The 11,856-nt window shown below is 43.9% G+C and overlaps 2 long non-coding RNA genes across 2 annotated transcripts; one reads left to right on the forward strand and one right to left on the reverse strand.

Annotated features, from left to right (window-relative positions):
• Positions 1 to 4,200: 4,200 nt before the first annotated feature.
• LOC139024458 (uncharacterized) lies at positions 4,201 to 4,468 on the reverse strand. The gene is made up of 3 exons (XR_011475777.1): positions 4,416 to 4,468; positions 4,317 to 4,350; positions 4,201 to 4,270 (listed from the first exon to the last, which is right to left on the reverse strand). It is a non-coding gene; the product is annotated as an uncharacterized lncRNA (long non-coding RNA).
• A 1,717-nt stretch (positions 4,469 to 6,185) lies between these two features.
• On the forward strand, positions 6,186 to 11,267 carry LOC139024459 (uncharacterized). The gene is made up of 2 exons (XR_011475778.1): positions 6,186 to 6,317; positions 6,583 to 11,267. It is a non-coding gene; the product is annotated as an uncharacterized lncRNA (long non-coding RNA).
• The last annotated feature ends 589 nt before the right edge of the window (positions 11,268 to 11,856 follow it).

Raw genomic sequence — 11,856 nt, forward strand, 5'->3', positions numbered from 1 at the left:
CTCTGATTCCTGGGTGAGAGGGCACACCCAAACCACACACACCACACACACAGCGGTGTAGTAGTCCCATTGGGAAAGCTAGAGAGAATGATAATGCAGAGGCTGTGTGTGAGTTGATTTGTGGGAATTGTGCCATCTGTTCACAGGGTTACTGGGTTGAATGGAATTGGGTAGGCAGCAGCAGGGAGGTGTCTGGATAGTCTTGCTCTTGCTGCCTACTGGTCTGGAATGGTTCGCTTTGGCTGTACCTGTCTGGATGGTTCTGTTGGCTGCACTGCTGGTGTTTCTTGGTGTACTGTCTGATGGTTTGCTGTTGCTCTTTGGGGTTCTGCTTTGTGTTGCTACTGTCTGGATGGTTCTGGCTTTGGCTGCTACTGTGATGGTTTAGCTTTGGCTTGTCTTTCTGGATGGTTCTGGTTTAGCTGCTACTGTCTGGATGGTTCTGGTTTAGCTGCTACTGTCTGGATGGTTCTGTTTGGCTGCTACTGTCTGGATGGTTCTGGTTTAGCTGCTACTGTCTGGATGGTTTCTGCTTGGCTGCTTACTGTCTGGATGGTTCTGTTTAGCTGCTACTGTCTGGATGGTTCTGCTTTGTGTCGTGGTTGCTACTGTCTGATGGTTCTGCTTTGGCTGCTACTGTTGGATGGGTTCTGCTTTGGCTGGCACTGTCTGGATGTTATGTTTGGTTGTTACTGTTGGATAGTTCTGCTTTGGCTGCTACTGTCTGGATAGTTCTGTTTGGGCTGCTAACTGTCTGGATGGTTCTGGTTTGGCTTGCTGGAGTCTGTTTCTGGCGATGTTCTGGTTGGCTGCTACTGTCTGGATGGTTCTGGTTTGGCTGCTACTGTCTGGATGGTTTGGTTTGGTGTACTGTCTGGATGTTCTGGTTGGCTGCTACTGTTGGATAGGTTCCTGGTTTGGTCATGCTACTGTCTGGATGGTTCTGGTTTGGCTGCTACTGTCTGGATGGTTTTGGTTTGGCTGCTACTGTCTGGATGGTTCTGGTTTGGCTGCTACTGTTTCTGGATGGTTTGGTTTGGTGCTACTGTCTGGATGGTTCTGGTTTGGATGCTATGTTGGATGGGTTCTGGTTGGATGTACTGTCTGATGGTTCTGGTTTGGATGCTACTGTCTGGATGTTCTGGTTGCTGCTACTGTTGGATGGTTCTGGTTTGGCTGCTACTGTCTGGATGGTTCTGCTTTGGCTTGCTACTTGTCTGGATGGTTCTGCTTTGGCTGCTACTGTCTGGATGGTTCTGTTTGGCTGCTACTGTTGGATAGTTCTGCTTGGCTGCTACTGTCTGGATGGTTCTGGTTTGGCTGCTACGTCTGGATGTTTCTGCTTTTGGCTGCACTGTCTGGATAGTTCTGCTTTGGCTGCTAATGTCTGGATGGTTCTGTTGTGTACTGTTGGATGGTTTGGTTTGGCTGTACTGTCTGGATGGTTCTGGTATTAGCTGCTACTGTCTGGAAGTTCTGGTTTGGCTGCTACTGTCTGGATAGGTCTTTGGTTTGCTGCTTCATGTCTGGTTAGTTCTGGTTTGGTGCTACTGTCTGGATGGTTCTGGTTTGGCTGCTACTGTCTGGATGGTTCTGGTTGGTTGCTACTGTTGGATGTTCTGTTTGGTTGTACTGTCTGGATGGTTCTGGTTTGGCTGTACTGTCTGGATGGTTCTGGTTTGGCTGCTACTGTCTGGATGGTTCTGGTTTTGGCTGCTGTTGGATGGTTCTGTTGGCTGTACTGTCTGATGGTTCTGGTTGGCTGCTACTGTCTGGATGGTCTGGTTTGCTGCTACTGTGGAGGCTCTGGTTTGCGCTGTACTGTCTGGATGGTTCTGCTTTGGCTGCTACTGTCTGGATAGTTCTGGTTTAGCTGCTACTGTCTGGATTTTGGTTTAGTTGCTGATGTTGATGTTCTGTTTGCTACTACTGTCTGGTGGTTCTGGTTTGGCTGCTACTGTCTGGATGGTTCTGGTTTGGCTGCTACTGTCTGGATGGCTGTTCTGTTGGATGTTTTGGCTGGGTTACGTGCGGCATGGTTTCTCTACTGGTTTTGGGATGCTACTGTCTGGATAGTTCTGGTTTGGCTGCTACTGTCTGGATAGTTTGGTTTGGCTGCTACTGTCTGGATGGTTCTGGTTTTGGCTGTCTCTGTCTGGATAATTCTGGTTTGGGCTGCTCTGTCTGGCTATAATGGCTGGTTTGGCTGCTACTGTCTGGATGGTTTCTGGTTTGGCTGTACTGTTGGATGGTTCTGGTTGTGGCTGCTACTGTTGGATAGTTGGTTTGGTGCAGTCTGGATGTTCTGTTTGGTGCTACTGTCTGGATGGTTCTGGTTTGGCTGTTACTGTCTGGATTTAGGTGTTTAGCTGCTACTGTCTGAATGGTTCTGGTTTGCTTGCTCTGTTGGATGGTTTCTGGTTGGCTGCTACTGTCTGGATAGTTTTGGTTTGGCTGCACTGTCTGAATGGGTTCTGTGTTTGGGCTGCTACTGTCTGGATGGTTCTGGTTTGGCTGCTACTGTTTGGGTGTTCTGGTTTGGCTGCTACTGTCTGGCTAGTTCTGGATTGGCTGCTACTGGTTGGATGTTTGTATAGGTGTGGCTGCCGCAGTCAGCCAAGTGTTGCAGCTGGTCATCTGCACGGGTTATCATCATCACTGTCTCTAGTGAACCAGTCTGGACTGTTTCTGGCCACATTAACCAAGCACACACACTATTGCACAGGCACCTAATCTGTACCACTGTCTATATCTGCACGTTTTAGAGAGTTAAACTGACGTAACGGACCTGTTTTTGAACTGACATAACGGACATGTTTAAATGGACATTGCGGACCTGTTTTGAACTGAGTACGGACCTGGTTTTGAACTGACATAACGACCTGTTTGAACTGACATAACGGACACTGTTTTGAACTGACATAACGGACCTGTTTTAAACTGACACGACGGACCTGTTTTAAACTGACACGACGGACCTGTTTTAAAAACTGACACGACGGACCTGTTTTAATGACACGAGGACCTGTTGTTAAATGACACGAGGACCTGTTTTAACTGAACGCGGACTGTTTAAATGACACGACGGACTGTTTAACTGACAACGCGGACCTGTTTGAACTGGACACGACGGACTGTTTTGAAAAAATGACACGACGGACCTGTTTGAAACTGAGACACGCGGACCCTGTTTAGACATGACACGACGGACCTGTTTGACTGACACGACAGACCTGTTTGAAACTGACACGACGACCTGTTTGAACTGACACGACGGACCTGTTTGAAACTGACACGACGGACCTGTTTGAAATGACACGACGGAACCTGTTTGAAACTGACACGACGGACCTGTTTGAAACTGACACGGACGGACCTGGTTAACTGACACGACGGGACCTGTTTTGAAACTGACACGACGGACTGTTTGAAACTGACACGGACCTGTTTGAAACTGACACGACGGACCTGTTTGAACTACGGATGTTTGAAATGACCGAGGGACCTGTTTGTAATGACACGACGGGACCTGTTTTAACTGACACGCGGCCTGTTTTAATGGACACGACGACTGTTTTAACTGAAAAACTGACCTGTTTTAAACTGAAAAAACTGACCTGTTTTAAACTGAAAAACCGGACCTGTTTTAAACTGAAAAACGGACCTGTTTTAATGAAAAAATGACCTGTTTTAACAAACTGAAAACAATGACTGTTTTAAAAACGGACTAGTTTATAACGGGCTTACGGACCTGTTTTGAACGGGCTTAACGACCTGTTATAGCGGACTTAACGGACCTGTTTTAACGGGCCACCTGTCCTGTCTGTCTTTGTCAGTCTACCTGTCTATCCTACCACTTGCTATTGGGTGTGTTGCCGTCCTTTTTCAGTGAAGAGCCGGAAACCTTCGTAGGGGACCTGATCATGCTCACACCAACAGCCCCACGGCGGGCAAGCCACGCCGCCCAGCTTGCCCTGGGCCACGTACGAGACGGCGGCCAATCGCTGCACAGTGCCCTGTTCCGGGGCGGGACTGGGGAGGGGCGTCGGGGCTGGAGATGCAGGTGGAGGCTCTGAGGGTGAAGAACGCCGTCTACTGCGCCGTCTTTCTTCCGAGTTCCTCAAGGAGTTGCGCTCTGGCCAGGACCGCGTGTCTCCATGCCTTCTCAGAGCACCACACTGAGGAGGTGCTGTCTGTCTCGCCCTTTCTCCAGAGCCACCACACTGGGATGAGCTTGTCTGTTGCCATGCCCTTTCTCCAGAGCCACCCACTTGAGGAGTGATGCTGTTCTCCATGCCTTTCCTCAGAGCACCCACTCTGAGGAGTGATGCTGTCTGTCTCCATGCCTTTCTCAGAGCTACCACACTGAGGAGTGATGCTGTTCCATGCCTTTCTCAGAGCTCCAGAGCCACCACTCTGAGGAGTGATGCTGTCTGTCTCCATGCCCTTCCTAAGGAGTGATGCTCCCAATTCTGCATCCCAATTCTACACCATCCTCCCAATGTGTGGTCTTGCAGACTCTCCGTCATTGATTGAAAAGCATTGGCTTGACGGCCTTTCTTTCCCCACCATTTATATCTATGATGGAATGTGATCCGGGCAATGTCTGGGCCCATGTCCACAAAGTATCTCAAGAGTAGCATCCGTTTGAAACTTTTAGATCATATGGACAGGTCCTAGACAAGCACTCCTCCTCTGAGACACTTTGTGGATGTGGGTTCTTTCCTTGGTCCAGCTACCGTTTTACCCCCTCCCGCCTGCAGGGGGCAGAGGGGAGCACTGACAGGGCTGAGCGCTGCAGGGAAGAGACAAGAGGGAGACAAGGTTAATTCGGACAATGAGAAATCAAGAAGGGAATTGCAATTGCTATATGTGAAAGAGTATTAGGGGAGAGACTACATGACTCTTCTGTTATGATACTGTGCATATCATGTAAATAATATTTAGGTGGATATATACTATGAACGCTAACTCTCAGTACATGTGTAGATTTTGGAGGGTGGTCTGTAGTGTACGTGGTGCTGAGTCAGCTCTTTCCACTCTCCTCTCTTTTTAGTAAATTGTGCTCATTAGACATGTACCATCTTAAAGGAGAACAAGGGTTAAAGCTTCCGTCTTTTAGGAAATTAGGCGACAGCAACAAAAAAAAAGCCCCCCAACTTTCATTTCGCTGTTCGGTACAGAGTTTACAGAACGCTGAAACTGATGAGTAATCTCCTGAAACCCAGTTCTGATTGGACAATATCGACTGTAGTGGACACAACAGGAAGGTAATTGGCCAATGGGCTCGGAGCATCTCAAGAAGACACATCTTTTGTTTTGTGTTTTGAATCGCATCACCTCAGCGTTGGAGATTTAACAAGAAGGGAGGGATGGGAGAGGAGACCAGAGGACAGAGATCCTCACCCCCTGTAACTGTACTGGAAAACGTGTTCATGTTTCATCATTATTATTTTCAATTGAATTGTATTATTTATTTTCTAAATGAAACCTTTTTTAAAGGACCATATTCAATGCCATGTGGGAGTGGCAAAATCTCAACGTGTTGTGTGTGGTGGTGTGTGTGTGTGTGTGTGTGGTGTTGTGTGTGTGTGTGTGTGTGTGTGTGTGTGTGTGTGTGTGTGTGGTGTGTGTGTGGTGGTGTGTGTGTGTGTGTGTGTGGTGTGTGTGTGTGTGAGCGTGCATGTATTAGAGTGTCTCCCTTCTCAGAGGAACAATATCCAGTCAGTTGTCAGGCCTGCACCTGGTGTTGCCATGGGAAAGGGTGTGTTTCTGTTCTGGTGTTGCCATGGGAAAGGTGTGTTTCTGTTCTGGTGTTGCCATGGAAGGTGTGTTTCTGTTTGGTGTTGCCATGGGAAAGGTGTGTTTCTGTTCTGGTGTTTGCATGGGAAAGTGTTTTGTTCTGGTGTTGCCATGGGAAAGGTGTGTTTATGTTCTGGTGTTGCCATGGGAAAGGTGTGTTTCTGTTCTGGTGTTGCCATAGGAAAGGTCTGTTTTGTTCTGGTGTTGCCATGGGAAAGGTGTGTTTCTGTTCTGGTGTTGCCATAGGAAAGGTGTGTTTTTGTTCTGGTGTTGCCATGGGAAAGGTGTTTTCTGTTCTGGTGTTGCCATGGGAAAGGTGTGTTTTCTGTTCTGGTGTTGCCATGGGAAAGGTGTGTTTCTGTCTGGTGTTGCCCATGGAAAGGTGTGTTTCTGTTTCTGGTGTTGCCGTGGGAAAGGTGTGTTTCTGTTCTGGTGTTGCCATTGGAAAGGTGTGTTTCTGTTCTGGTGTTGCCGTGGGAAAGGTGTGTTTCTGTTCTGGTGTTGCCATAGGAAAGGTGTGTTTCTGTTCTTGGTGTTGCCATGGAAGGTGTGTTTCTGTTTCTGGGTGTGCATGCGAAGGTGTGTTTCGTTCTGTGTTGCCATGGAAGGTGTGGTTTCTGTTCTGGTGTTGCATGGGAAAGGTGTGTTTCTGTTCTGGTGTTTGCCGTGGGAAAGGTTTGTGTTTCTGTCTTGGTGTTGCCATTGGAAAGGTGTGGTTCTGTTCTGGTGTTGTTCCGTGGGAAAGGTGTGTTTCTTGTTCCTGGTGTTGCCATAGGAAAGGTGTGTTTCTGTTCTGGTGTTGCCATGGGAAAGGTGTGTTTCTGTTCTGGTGTTGCCATGCGAAGGGTGTGTTTCTGTTCTGGTGTTGCCATGGGAAAGGTGTGTTTCTGTTCTGGTGTTGCCATGGGAAAGGTTTGTTTCTGTTCTGGTGTTGCCATGGGAAAGATGCTCAGAAGGTTTAAAGTTGTGTTGTGGGACTGAGGTAGGAAAGGCTAGTCAGAGCGCTATATTACACAGCAGGATCGATGAGTTAACCAGCTAACTTCATAAACAACCAGAAATACCTAGAAATGTTCTTCCTCATTGAAGACCTGCTCTGGAATTTAGGTAACTACCAAATATCTCTTAAAACTCCTACTCTGGGCTGGATGTGTCATTGTGTACTGCTGAAATGCAGAATTACTATTTTACCTCAATTAGTCACAGAAAGCGACTGTTTTTATGGAATTATAATTTTATTTAACCTTTATTTAACTAGGCAAGTCAGTTAAGAACAAATTCTTATTTACAATGACTGCCTACCAAAAGGCAGAAGGCCTCCTGCGAGGACGAGGAATTACAAATAAATTAAATGAAATAAAAAATCTATGACAAAACACACATCACGACAAGAGACACAACTCTACACTACATAAAGAGAGACCTAAGACAACAACATAGCATGGCAGCAACACATGACAACACAGCATGGTAGCAACACAACATGACAACAACATGGTAGCATCACAACATGGCAGCAGCACAAAACAGGGTACAAACATTATAGGGCACAGACAGCAGCACAAAGGGCAAGAAGATAGAGACAACAATACATCACGCAAAGCAGCCACAACTGTCAGTAAGAGTCCATGATTGAGTCTTTGAATGAAGAGATCGAGATAAAACTGTCCAGTTTGAGTGTTTGTTGCAGCTCGTTCCAGTCGCTAGCTGCAGCGAACTAAAACGAGGAGCGACCCAGGGATGTGTGTGCTTTGGGGACCTTTAACAGAATGTGACTGGCAGAACGGGTGTCGTATGTGCTGAGAGAAGGACAGTGCACCGTCTAGCCATACTCCCAAGTACTTGTATGAGGTGACTACCTCAAGTTCTAAACCCTCAGAGATAGTATGGAAGCTGTTCTGCACCATTTTCTCCCATATGGGCCAGCCCCCTAGCAAGTTGAGTTGTGAGTTTTTGCTTGTTGAATCCATTTCAAGCTTTTCTTTCTAAAATAAAAATGTAAAAAGTTATTTCAGAAAAGTAAAGGAAATTTAGCTGGCTAACTCAATGCTCCTGCTTTATGGTATACCCTCGCAGTAGTCTGAGAGAGACTGGGAGAAAACAGTGCTTGGTGCATTCAACTTCCCTCCTTTCTGAACTTTCTGTTGGGTTCGATGGTTTCCTCAGGACAGGAGATATTGGTTTAATGTGACTACTACGGTTTATCACAGTCACTTCTTGTTCGCATGAACTAATCGGAAATTCCCGTCCATCAAATCTGTTGTTGTGTGCGTGAGATACACTCAAGTCTAAAATAACCAACCAGTTTTGTCTCTTAAAACCCTGAGAGAAAATAGTCCCTCATCCTCCACCCCTGGAATATAGAACACTAGACCCAACCAGCACTGATATCCTTGGAACTAGCCTGTATTAAACACTGATGCTAAACTTGACGTATTAGTTCATATACAGAGATAATATACAGAGATAATATACAGAGCTAAAAACTCATAATTTTTTGTCTCTGAGATACTTAAGTAAAGCAGGAAGGGAAACCTAGTGTGTAGGAACTTTGACCGTGTCTGTTGCAGTGGATCACATATTTCAGGGTCTCCCAACTGACGGCCCGGTTCTATTTGTCCCCCCCCACCCAGTTTTCTGAGCAAAATGTTCGTTTTTTTTTTATTTTTTATTAACGCCATCCACTCAAGAAAAAAATTGTTCCGCGTATGAATCTGGTTTATGATCCCTGACATATTTACTAATAACTTTGACCGACATATTTATTAGAAACTTTGACCGTTGCGGTGGATCACATATTTATTAGAAACTTTGACCGCGTCAGTGTTGCGGTAGATCACATATTTATTAGTATGTGTCATGTTGAGAAGCTAGCTAGCTGTGCCCACGCAGTGTTTTTAAGTTTTGCCAAGACACTTTAATCACTTTAATTTCAGTTTTTATTAAAACTGTTGCAGTTGTTTTAAGTGTGTGTGTGTGTGTGTGTGTGTGTGTGTGTGTGCACGTGAAAGTCCATCTCTAACCCAGCCTCTCTTGTCATTGGCTTTACACATACTTTCCACATTCTCCCTGGTCGATCAGTGAAACAACATGTTTTTGCCATTATGGTAGGAAATCTAGATCAGAACTGAAATGGATATGCCAAATTATTAACATATATTCTTCAAGTCACCCCTCACAGCTTCAACCACCTCCAATGTGATCAAATAACTCTTCTCTAGGAAGACCTACACGGGTCAGATATTTGCAGAAGACATGTCTGGGATATCCCACGATCCCCTTTAATTTGGCCATTCAAAAAAAATTATAATAATAATAATTGTGCAACTTAACATGTTTATTTTTATTGATTTATCACAAAATGCCGTTTTTAAAGCAGGTCCCATTTTACAGATGCCGTAGAACACGCTCTGTATTAACACTTCTCACGATTAAAGGTTGTAATGATTCATTTAATCAGTCAATTCATCTTTGTCTGATTTATTGTTTTTATGCAGAAAATTATACATTTTACATGAAGACTCACTTGTATGAGTCATTTCCTGTGGAGGAAAAAGAAATGCTGAATTTTAAAGTTTTAACAGTTGGGACTCACTGACCTTTTTTATCATACCATTACCTGTTCTATTGAAACATCCAATCCACAAGCCATGCAAATCTACCATAAGCAATCATACGTTATGTAATGCAAAGTAGGTATACTGATACATACACAAACACTAAACTATCTTCAGTTGATTTGATGGACTGACTGACTGGTTGGTGGATGGACTGACTGATTGGTTGGTGGATGGACTGACTGATTGACTGACTGATTGGTTGGTGGATTGACTGATTGACTGACTGATTGGTTGGTGGATTGACTGACTGACTGACTGATTGGTTGGTGGATTGACTGACTGACTGACTGATTGGTTGGTGGACTGACTGACTCAGAGCTGCGGGGTACAGTCAGTGGCTGGATCTGGTGGGGTTACCATGGTAAACTTTTACAAATGAAAACGCTAAGACATTCAAGCAACCGTTTCAATTGTATTGATTGATGTTTTGTGAGTGTGTTCAACTCTTCACGTGCGTGTGTGAGAGAGAGAGAGAGAGAGAAGTAGTCTTCCTCAGCCATGCACCTCTTTCCCCATTACAGCCATCTCTCTGGAACTGCTAGCCAGCCACTCCATATGTCTCCCCACCGTCCAGCTTTTAATAAGATCTCCAATATTATTGTCATGAGAGATGTTGGAGAGATGTCATGAGTTCCTGGTATGTTAACTGTTGGTCATATTCAAACTGTTGCAGAGATGTCATGAGTTCCTGGTATGTTAACTGTTGGTCATATTCAAACTGTAGGAGAGATGTCATGAGTTCCTGGTATGTTAACTGTTGGTCATATTTATACCATGTGGCAACTGTTCCAACTGACTAGAAATCGTGAGAAAGCGGAACAACACTCTATGACATCATGAACTGATCATGTAATCAATAATCATATGATGTTTACGGAGTTATGGTTGTCATGTTATCATTTTGATTTATTAAAGGGATATTGCAAGATTTTGTCAATCAACTTACCCAGAGTCCGAAGCATGTAAATACAATTTTAATGAAATGACTTCTTAACTTCCTTCATGCTGAATGCAGAGACATGAAAATGGTATCCGTTAACTCATCTGACTCTGAGGAAGTCGAGAAAATGAATTGACAAAATCTCACCCTATCACTTTTTAAGTTTTGTTTTATGTATCTCATCTCTTCTTTCCTAATTTTGTTTCTGCGTTGTGAAACTAAGGATAGACTTGCCCAGAGATATTATTATGTCTCCTGGAATCTATGCAAACATGCTTCGGTTGAAACGGGAGATGGACTGAGTTCATCTCTAAATAATGTAGAAACCAACCAATGGGTCTTTATAAATACAGGCGCCTATAAATTAATCAACTGGACTGAATGAATTACACGCAAAATGAAGAATGTTGTAATAAATATTTTTATATAATTAAAAGTTTTAAAAAAGGGCATGTTTTTTTATTTTTATTAATTTATAAATGTTTGACCTGTCAATATGGATTGTGTCCAGTATAAGTGTACAAAACATTAGGAACACGTCGTCTTTCCATGACATAGAATGACCAGGTGAATCCAGGTGGAAGATAAATACACAACGCAGAGACAGAGGACAGAGGTTTTTCTGTAATAGGGGATTAATGCAGAGACATGGGAGGAATTTGTCTATATATTGAGTCTGAAATAGGATCCTTTGTTATTCGGCCATTGGCTCAGTTTTATMGCAAGGAATTCTAATTGGTCAACCACAGGCTAGGGCTGGGTTATAAAACATCATACCGTCCCTTTGTTCTGGGGAGAGAATCACAGGAGAGAATCACTGAGGACCGGGAAGGAACGACCATCTACCTCTCAGCGTAACATCTATGATTTGTCCTCTTTGAATAAACCGATTTTCCTCCCCCTGATTTGCTTTGGGGTTTGTGTTATTGAAGAATAACATCAACTGCTAACACTGGTATTTATTTTTTGTGGCTTTTTCTCTCCAGTTATTATTTTTAATTTCTGAGCGTCTGACACCCCCACATGAAGTTTCTGTACAGATGAATACACAGCTGCTACCAAAATAGGTACTGTAGGTCCTCGGTCTAAAGTAGTTTTGTAGCAGCTTGCCACTTTAGATATTTTGCGTTTCCTGTCTTTCACTCTTTTCTTCTTCTTTTTAGTAATGTATTCTCCTTTTAGATGAATGTGTGTCGGCACTCTTATCTCACAGCGCAACATTCTATAGATAATTGACTCTCAAACTCTTCCTTATTAGCCTAGCTCAGAGCTAGAATGATTCGGAAAGTATTCAGACCCCTTGACATTTTCCACATTTTGTTAATTTACATCCTTACTAAAAATATATATATATTAAATTGTTGTTTTTCCTCATCAATCTACACACAATACCCCATAATGACAAAGTAAAAAAAAAAATGGTTTTCAGAATTTTTTCTAATTTATTATAAAAAATAAAATAAAATGGAAAATAAATAGTATTCAGACCCTTTA

This window comes from Salvelinus sp. IW2-2015, unplaced genomic scaffold (genome assembly GCF_002910315.2).
Source record: "Salvelinus sp. IW2-2015 unplaced genomic scaffold, ASM291031v2 Un_scaffold1527, whole genome shotgun sequence".
NCBI lineage: Eukaryota > Metazoa > Chordata > Actinopteri > Salmoniformes > Salmonidae > Salvelinus > Salvelinus sp. IW2-2015.